A 10000-nucleotide genomic window follows, 5' to 3' on the forward strand; every position below is an offset into this window, starting at 1 on the left:
TATTGAAATGCACATTGTAGCTTCGAGATCATATGAGAGATTAAAATCGATGTTTTTAAATGATTTGCAAAGTTTAATAGTTTTAGCAGTTAACAAATTCGTATAAAAGAGCCGTTTTTTGAGTCCCATTAACATAAACACAACTTAAGTTAAGGGTTTTAAGTATGTTCCCGTCTATAATGATGCCAGCTATGTTTAACGGTCTATCAGAAAGCAATCTATTCGAGTACAATCTAATGAATAGATACATTCAATCAATCTGCAAAACAATCAGTACACCACTTTGTAGCGTGCATTTTATGCCGCTTGCCACGCACGCCCGAGGGCAACGTGGTGTCGCAGAATCGATCCCCTGTGGTCCCCGCAAATGATGTGTCTTCGATTGACGCAATAGTCGTTAAACCACTTTACGCGCTGGTTGATGATTTAATCAAAAAAAGAAATGAGAAAATGAGAATAAGAATGGGCCAGAAAAGAGTTTTGCACTTATGGGGCGCAACCAAGGGATGGCCTCACCGAGGCGGTAACGGTACTCCACTTGCAGCAGCAGCAGCAGCAGCAGCAGCAGCAACAACAACACCTTTACGGAGCACTAATCGACACATCGCCTATAAGAAAGGCAATCGAACTGCCATTGCCGCGTAAGCGAGGCCCGGGGATGCAACGGGATTGGTGGCCGCGCGTCTGCACATATCCTCACCATCGTCGTCATCATCATCATCGGTTACTGATACTGATGCGTTCTTTAACCCCGGACCCATAACCGGCCTCGGCGTTGGTCGCAACCATCGGTACTCACTTTCAGTTTTGACATCATGCAACGCTTCGAGTGCTTCGCTTATGTTCTTTTGCTCAAGCCAGGGGTTCTGTGAGATGCGCTGAGCTGTGCTGCGACGACGACGACGGCTCGGGGCGACCTAGCATCGGATAGAGAACCCGGTTGGTCGATCGGTCCCAGCGCCTTCACCGTGACCGCAAGGATGACGCACTTACGCGCCTTTTGCTCGGTACAAAAAAGGGCTGGACCGAGAACAAAACCGGCTACAAATTGATTCCGATGAACTGCAATAATCGATTGGTGGAAGGGGAAGGGTGATGGGGATGAGAGGATGCGGTGCACGATACTGATGGTGGTGGTGGTGGTGGTGGTGCTGGTCAGCGAAAATGAAACAAAGCAAAGAGAGTGAGAAGGATGGTATGAGCAGAGCCCTGGAAAGAGTGCCCTGGAAGGATGGAAGGAGGGCAAAAGGAGGGCGGAAGGAGAGCCTAGAACGGGCCACTCACTCCCAGCGAGCACGCTTATCGATGAGTAGCAATACATTATTGGATCGCTTCGCTTGGAATGTAGCAGAAGGCTATGCAGTCCATCGGGTGGAGAAGCAGGGCGAAGAGAGAACGAGTTAAACATGGTTACCCTTCGGCCAGCCGGAGTTGAACTCGTAGCAGTAGTGGTAGTAGTAGTAGTAATTCGCGACGCAAAAGGGCGCAACGTGTGGCGAGATAAAAGTGAAGATGCTCCGTTCGCCTCCATTCCGGCACGCATTGCATCGCATCGTATCGCATCGGATGGCCTCGGGGCCGGGGGCCGTGGACGCATAATTTCACATCACCGCAGCCGCCGCTCCATGCGTGTCCACGCCAGTAGGCGGCTTATTGTAACCGGGCAACCACCGACCACTCGACTCGACAACTCGACAACGCCTGACGCCAGCCACCAACAAAGAGGCTGCCCTTTCCGGGAAGATCTGGTTGTGTGATGGCCAGGATATGCGTTCTCCCGGTGTGGTGGTGGTGGTGGTGGTGTGGAAGTGAGCGGATAGGTTACCATCTGTGGGACTTTAATAATTTGTTATTGTTTATTTATCGACAAGAAGCGGCGCTGTTGCGGTGCCACCATCGTCGCGCCCGTCGATGCGGTGGCAGCTGTTATCGATGGTCAAGCGATCATGGCGCTGGGTCCACGGGTTGGATTGAGCTGCCCACTGGTGGAACCTGTTGCTTCCGAAACCGACCTACACCCGCGTTCGGTGGATTTTAGCCGAGGGCTATTTGCTGGTTTGAGCGCTGTGGCCAAAGACGAATTAATGTAATGTAAAAATTCCGCTGCCTTTCTGTGTGGTTCCGTTGGGTGCGGTGTGGAGCCACACGATGGGATAATTGTATGCGCAACTTAATATGTGAACAACAAGCAGTTATTGGATCAACAGTGGTTACAAAGCAATTAAACAATTGCCAGCGTTTGAGGTAAACATATTTTATCACGTACAGCTTTTTTTCTACTCTAAGGAAGGATAAAGCGGATGCTTTCATGATCTACAGTCAAAGGTCAACATTGAGTAACTGTACTTTAATCTCTTCTCGGCGTTATTCCAGTTTTTTTGTGTGTTTGGTTGAAAAAAAAGTGAAGTAAGTTACAACAAATCAAACAACTAAGGAAATGGTTGTACCAAATGACCGCACAGACATTTCAATTATGCTGGAATAATAGTGGAATGCTACTAGTGGAAATTTGACGCCAGCCTTTATTTAGAAAACTTGAAACGAGGTTCTCTCTGTCCAAGTCATGTAAAAGAACGATATTTCATATACCCTGTGACTGTTTCATGTGAAAAGCGATGATCGAACTGTTACTAATGAAGCCGATCTAAAAATGTCACCGATGCTTACATTGCTTTTATGATGTTTTCTAAACATTATTCCCGATATAATGAACATTTCAAGAGCATTGTCCATTGTTTGTTTTTCGTTAAATCGAAGACAAGAGGGCCACAAATGGGCTCTTAAAGATGCAACGGTTATCCCAGAACATTAGCGATGTCGATGTCCATCATAGCTTCAAAACTACTCTACCAATCTTTATTCATTTTTGATTGCTTCATATGTTTAATTGCTTGCTTTATTTATTATTTTCTTTGCTCCATAAACATTCCTTTCCTTGATTTAAAATCGCAAAGAAAATCCGTTGTTTATATCCTGTAAAATTGATAATTTTTCTTTTAAAACGTGTTATTTCAAAATATTGTCAATTGTTCCATTTTTGTTTTTATAATAATTTGCGAATCAAAAACTGAATCTATGCAAACTTTTAGCTAAACCATGACCAGTTGAATCAGTAACCAAAAAATGTAACTTTTTGACTATTTTAATGGTAGCTTTATTATAAATAAGATCTCAGAAACATTTTCTAATGTGATATGTTCATTGATTCCTCAATTTCTTAGCGAATAAAGACAAGACAGAATAGCCAATTGCTGAACGCCACATAACTCTCTAGCTTCCAGCTAGGCCAGGTGTAAATGACAATATCAATGCAATGCGTGAACATGCGAAAAACGTGATCATTCCCGAGCCCTTTATCCTGCCGCCAGACCTCCCGTGCAGCGTTGCACTCAACGCCTCGATCACGCGCAGGATTTAGATAAAACTAATGAAACACATTAACCAGCAAATGCATCAACTGGATAAGCTTGCACCAACTGCCTCTGCGACGGTCTGGTACGAATTAATTATTATCATTACAGGCAGGCGGGCAGGCAGCAGATCTTATTTGTTGTCACTCCATTGCCGCTGACCAGAAGCTGCCAGAAACGGCGCGCGGGCGCAACGACTGCGCCACAGTGTCTCGCCACTCATCCCCTTCATGGGCATTCGGTTGGTTGCCGGCAGGAAAGGCGAAGCAAAAAAAGAAAACGCGGGTCGTGTGGATACGCCAGCATAGCCACGCCGTGCCAAGAATGTCGTACCCAGGCCCAGAATGGAAACCGTGGTGGAAAGCCCGATCAGTGAAAACCCGTGGGCCATCACCGAGGCACACCACCGAGAACACGGAGCTACCGGAGCCACACCGGAGTGCGCGTTTTTCTCCGCCGTCGCCGCCGCCTACTGCAATGCATTTTTAAGTGCACCAATTTAAAACAAATTATTCCCGGGAGGGGATACGGGAGAACAAAAAAGGAAAACATTGAAAAGGCATTTAGACACCGGAGGCACTCGGAGGAAGGGATCGTCGCCGAGCGGACGAACCCGTGCGCGATTTCCTTGACGTCACAATCGCTGCCGTTGCCGTTGCTGCTGGTGGTGCTGGTGCGTCGGCCACCGTCGGTCGCTAGTGCCGTGAAAAACGGCGCGTAATTACTGCCACTTGGCCTTGGCGGGAGGGAAGGGCGATGGGGCACTGGAGGTTGCTGGATCACTCGTTGCAGTCTGCTGCTGCTGCCGCCGGTAGTCTTCTGTTGGTCCGAGAGCTGCGGGGATTGGGACTTGACGATGCAGCAAACACCCGGCAACAGATAATTCACCTCCTAACGATCCTAACCTTCTCTCCATGCTGCTCCGGCCACACTAAACGATTACATCTGCGTCATCAAGGTGTGTGTGTGTGAGGTGATGGCGAAGGGGATGGAAGATGATGATAAAGTAGTCCTTTATCGCCCCCGGGGGTGTGAGTGGATGGTTTGCGATGAGCCTGACTGATTGAAAAATTATGAAAATTGTCCTCCATCGTTTCGTCGGTGCAGCCAGCCAGCCAGCCAGCGAGCGATCGATCGATCGCTTGCCAGGGACGACGCGGTCTTGAAGATGATCTAATCAATCTTTGCTCACCAGTCCACCCGGTGCCCGGGTCCGGCCATGTGCGCTCGTGCATTTTCTTCGATCCATTTCCATCCATTTTCCACCACGAGTGAGATTCTTGAGATAGGTTTTTCACTGTTTTACTGTTTTTTCCCCACGGGATGCGACCGATAGCGATGCGCTAGACGCTAGACAATGGGCAATGATGCCGGGAGCTGGCTAGTGATCGGAATCGAACGAAAACGACAACAATGGCCACCCAATCCGTTCGCTTCATATCATCGCCAGGACGAAGGGAAAGAAAGCGTTGATGGTTGATGAAAAACGAAAACGAAAATGCTCCAACGCTCAACAAACCGCGGAGAATCCAGTGCCAAGTGAGAAATTTTACACATTCCCACCGGTGCCCGTGTCGTAGCAGCGATGAAAGCTGTAAAATGGACGCTACCGCTACCGCCAGACGTACGTACCGGTAACCGTAACACATGTCATAACCTTTGCTCATGATCCTTTTCCATTGTCACGCGGTTGGGACAATCGGGGAACGAAACGAAACCAAACGAAAGGACACAGACAAACCAATGAACTGTACAAACCGCCAAAGGGGGAAAGCGCTCTACGGTGGTGCTACACTTTCCGGAGTTTCCTTTTCCCAGTGCAGTGCAATGCTCTGCTGCATGAAAATCGCTCGAGATACTACCGACAATGGTGGTGGAGTTCGAGTGTTTGCAATCGGCCACCAATCCAACCTCCCGCCCGAAAACCACCTTTGACCAGACAATTGGACCACCATCGAGGGTGCTGAATGCTCGAAACCCGGTGTACCGGTGTATCGTGCTCGGTGGCAAAGGTGCAGCATGAAATTGAACGAATTAATTTAATTCGGAAAACAATACGACGACGACGACGACGGCGACAGTCATGATGACGTCGCCATTGCCCTCCATCCGCTTATCTGTCTGCCCGGTGGCGTTTTTTTCATTAACTTGGCCAAACATTTCGAGCATCCGATCCGGTGGCCCGAGTGGTCGCACTGCGGATCTCACTGAGGAAAAATGAAAATACACTGCACCGCGACAGAAAGGGACGAAACGACGAAGGACGCGCGACAGAGATTGAAATTAGCAATTAAAGTGCACTTCAGCGTGAACCCCCCTTCACATGAGCGGGTGGCTGCACGGTTAAGATTAGAAGGGAATTTATTGGAAAACTCTGGCAAAGGTAAAGGCAAAGGCCACCATTTGGAAGGTTTTGTGAACTGGATCGTGGGTGGATTCTTTTTTCGCCATTAATGCTGATGAGTTTTGGGTGGACTTTTGGGCTATTGTTTCGCCTCGTGGGAGAGTTATCGTTTGTGAATGTTAATTTATTTCCCTCTTTAGTTGTCTGTCTGAGCAATTCATGTCAGAACATAAGGTGAAAACATTTGGAATTTAGATGTTTAAAAAGTTTCTAAAGATATTAGCGAGGTAAGAAACCAAACAAACAGTATAGTTCTGGTAAATAATTTACTGTTGAAATTGTTTAAAAAATAATAATAACCTTCAAATGTGTAGAGCCACGAATGCTCAAAAAGATGTAAATGTCAAAAAACCGAATAGTTACAAAAAACGAAAGGAAAAGAAATCAAAAGAAACCCTTGCCAGTAGTAATTGGCCTGGAAGATTGGGATGGAAATCCTTTCTAATAAAACAGATAAAAGCAACGAACATTCTATTATAACCGATATCTAATTTCATTTTTTATCAAATACTGTGATTAAAAAGTTGGTTAAGTCTATGTAAGCAGAGAGACAAAAAGGCTCTCGAATTTGATTATATCTTACCTCCACCAAATGCATGAACAGTCAGTCTTCTGATATCAACATCTTTTCTGCCGTGTGCTGCTGAACCAAAAGTCACTAGAGCCAGCATTGAACCGAATTACGGTTATATAAATGCAATGAAAAAATATTGGTTTAGTTGAACAGACATCAAGTATTTTTGTTGCTCAATTGAAAACACATGTAAACGCTTAAGATCAAATTGCTTCACTTCAATTCGGCTTCATCCATTCCAAGAACATGTAAAAAGTCCTTAACTGTTATTACAAAAGTCTAGACAGCCGGGATGCGTTTCCCATTTTAAAAGTTAATTACGCCCAAAGAAGATAACATGCAACGACTTTACCGTTGTTGCCTCCGGTTATGTGTTTACCGGCAAAGTGTGAAATGTATCACGATGATGCATCTCCAATCCAGGACATACCGTCTGTCGTTTCATGGTAAATTGCAAAAGCACTTGTACTAGCAGGTTGTAAATTGAGTTCATTATCCAAAGTCACCTTCGGCAACAAACAGACATGAGCACGGACATGAGAGAGCCTCCCGGGAGAAGGCACCGAGGCCAGGATCAAAGCGACTGAGCACACCGTAAAATCCGACCAGGTACAGGGGGCTTATAGAGGCAACGAATCCGACGAGAGGGACCATCTAGTGTCCTTTGGCAGGCCAGAATGAAGGTGCTTCTTGGCTTGGCTGGTTGGTCTGGCCGGATTTACAACACCGGCACAATACACCGGGTAGATCCAAGCAATTATCGAATGGATGCGCCAACGTCAAGCTAAATGAAGCCTCAGGTGCCTCCGCAACCCGTTTTCCGGTACTAAAGAGAGGCCTTCTGCTGAGCCACACGCCTGTCCGGGTTCCCGATGACAACGGCAATGAGTTGATGTTAGCTTGATTGACGATCGATTAAGGGTATTAGGTGGGCGCACGGCCACGGCCTTCCCTTCCGTCTGCATAATTTCGTAGGGCAATGGCCTCTCTCATCAGACTAACGACAACAATCCCGAAAAATCGGTACGCTATTTACGATAAATGAAGCCTTTTAGCACGTCGATAGTGGCGAGAAATCACGAGAAATCCTCGGGCGCGAGAGGGCGGGTTAAGTTGACAGGAAGCTATCGATCCACCACCAGCCGTTGGAGTGGAAGCTAATGGCAATTCGGATGTCAAACCGAAGGTACTGTTCCGCCTTCCATTCGCCATCCGCTGACGTCATGCAGCGCCAAGGTGTCGCCTTTTTGGCACTTTGGCCTTTGACGTCTGCCCTCAGGGTGCTTCTGGGTTTCTTCTACTGCTGCTCCGCAATTCGCACGAACTACGAAACAAGAAGAAGTAATGTGTAATGTGGCGCTACTCGGAATCGATGTCAACGTGATTAAGTGAATGCGCCAACATTCCACTTTTCGCGGAGATATCCCCACCATCCGGGTGGATCCACCGGGAGGAGGTAATCCAGTGCGCCACGTGGGATTTTCGGCAGGACTATCTTGATGCGAAAACGTCGAGAAGTGCCGAATTCAACGAAAAATTGACAAGCGGCACGGAACACTCTGTTTGTGTTTGTGTGTGTGTGTGTGCGTGGGCGGATCCTGTGGGATCACGAGTAGCAGCCTCACTGCGTCACAGTGGGACGTCCTCAGTGGTAGCTCAGCAGGGAAGCCGGTGCTGCTGCCGCCGATACCGACGCCGACCTCTGCCGACATGATTGATGAACACACAAAAACCATACAACGCTTGTGTTGCGAACGAACGAACGAACGATCGGAACGAACATCTAGCTACTGGGTTATCCGGTGTAAGGACACGATTAATTCACCACAATTAGGCGCAAAAGGTGGACAGATACAAATCGTCCGCAGCAGATAATGCGACGAAGCTTTCGGCCTCCTCCGGTAGAATGTTGGGGGCCACTGGCCCGGACTGTAACAGTGCCAACCGTTCCTTTGGTTAGCTCCTTTTCGGTGGTGCTGTTTTGGGGTCAACTGTATCTGTGGTAACGCAAGGAAGGCCATCTTGGATGGATGGATGGATGGAATGAAAAAAACATTTGGTTGAACTTTGACAATAACAACGCAGTAATAGTAGTAAACGATGCTTTGATTTATCCAATTTGCTCTCTGCAATATCATCCCGTACCTGTGTGCGTTGTGATGTAACGAATCTCGATTCTTTGTCGTCTTTCCACCATCGAGATGCTTCTTTAATGTCAAGGTCATGCTCCCGTATGGGCCAATTAAGGGGGAGGGTTTCGATCATTACCCCTGTGGGTCCAGATCGATTCCATCCCATCCCGTCCGTCCGAGCAGCATGGGCATGCCACAGGGCACGAAGACGACGACGACGACGACAGGGACGACGATGGTCACACAAGTTCGTTGCCGTGCACACGCAAGAATGTCGCACATTTGTCATCTGGCCGTTGACATCGCTCCGTACGCCCGTGACCCTCGCTGGTGCTGGGGCTATGCCTTGCCTTGTTGCCCTCTGGATGCCTCGGGACCTGTTCTTCCCCGCTGAATTCGTCCATTTTTACCCAACTTTCCAGCGTGAATCACGAACCTGTTGAGGGTCCAACGCACAAACTTCTACTGCTGCTGCTTCGGCTACCATCCAGATTTGAACCATTTCCGCTCGATTACCCCTGATGTCATCATTATTTGCCTGAAGGCAAAATGGCGCACCATCGCGCGGTACCGGTAGGTGACCGGCAGCGAAGTGGCACCGATCGTTTGTTTGCTTCGCCGCGCGTCTTTACATCGGTAATTACGTTTATGCAAATGTTGTTCCAATTCCGAGGGCCACTGTTTATCAATTGTCGCCCCTTTAAGCATTAGCATTACCGCAGGGGGTCCCCTACAGTTGCGCCCTGTTGTTGGTGGTGTTGCCGAGGGAATGTTATGAGAGGAGGGAGCACGAAGCGGAAGCAAACAATCAGGGCTGATTATAATTTTATTCAAATACGCAAAACCTGCAAACCCAACTCGTTACGGTCGACGGGGAAAACTGTGAACCACATTTTCCACACTTTTCCACATTTACCGCGTCCTTGCCGCGGGGCGGGCCCGCTTCCTCGTTCGCCCGGCCACAGTACTCGGGAACTTTGTGCTTCGTTTGTGCTACACTCGAACTGCTACGAACCTTTCGCTTACGGAGCTTTTCGAAGACTCCTTCCAGCTCGACCTCCGCACGAGCTCATCAGTAAGACGCTGGAAACTTTCCGAGGAACAGCGTCTGCGTCCGTGGCCAGGACAATAGTTCCATCCATCTTCCATCGGAACGTTCCGGTTGGCAATGAGTTCTCGAATGAATTAGATTTGCTCGGACAGATTGTTACGGTAACGTAATAATCCATAGTCCACCCCGCGAATGGATGAAGCCTCGTTTGAAGGCTGTTTAACGCCCTTGCTCGGCGAGATTGCCCCCGGGAGGGCGTTTTGAGGTAGTTGAGACCGTTACCACTGGCAACTGAACTTACTGCCTGGGTCTAATGCGAACGGAGCAGATTAGTCTGATGATAATTTTAGCACAAATTCTACACCCCAAAACTGGCAAAGCTCAAGCAAAAGCGCTACAGAATGCAGACACCGGTGCTCGAGTACTCGA

This window comes from Anopheles darlingi, chromosome 2 (genome assembly GCF_943734745.1).
Source record: "Anopheles darlingi chromosome 2, idAnoDarlMG_H_01, whole genome shotgun sequence".
In the NCBI taxonomy this organism is placed as follows: domain Eukaryota; kingdom Metazoa; phylum Arthropoda; class Insecta; order Diptera; family Culicidae; genus Anopheles; species Anopheles darlingi.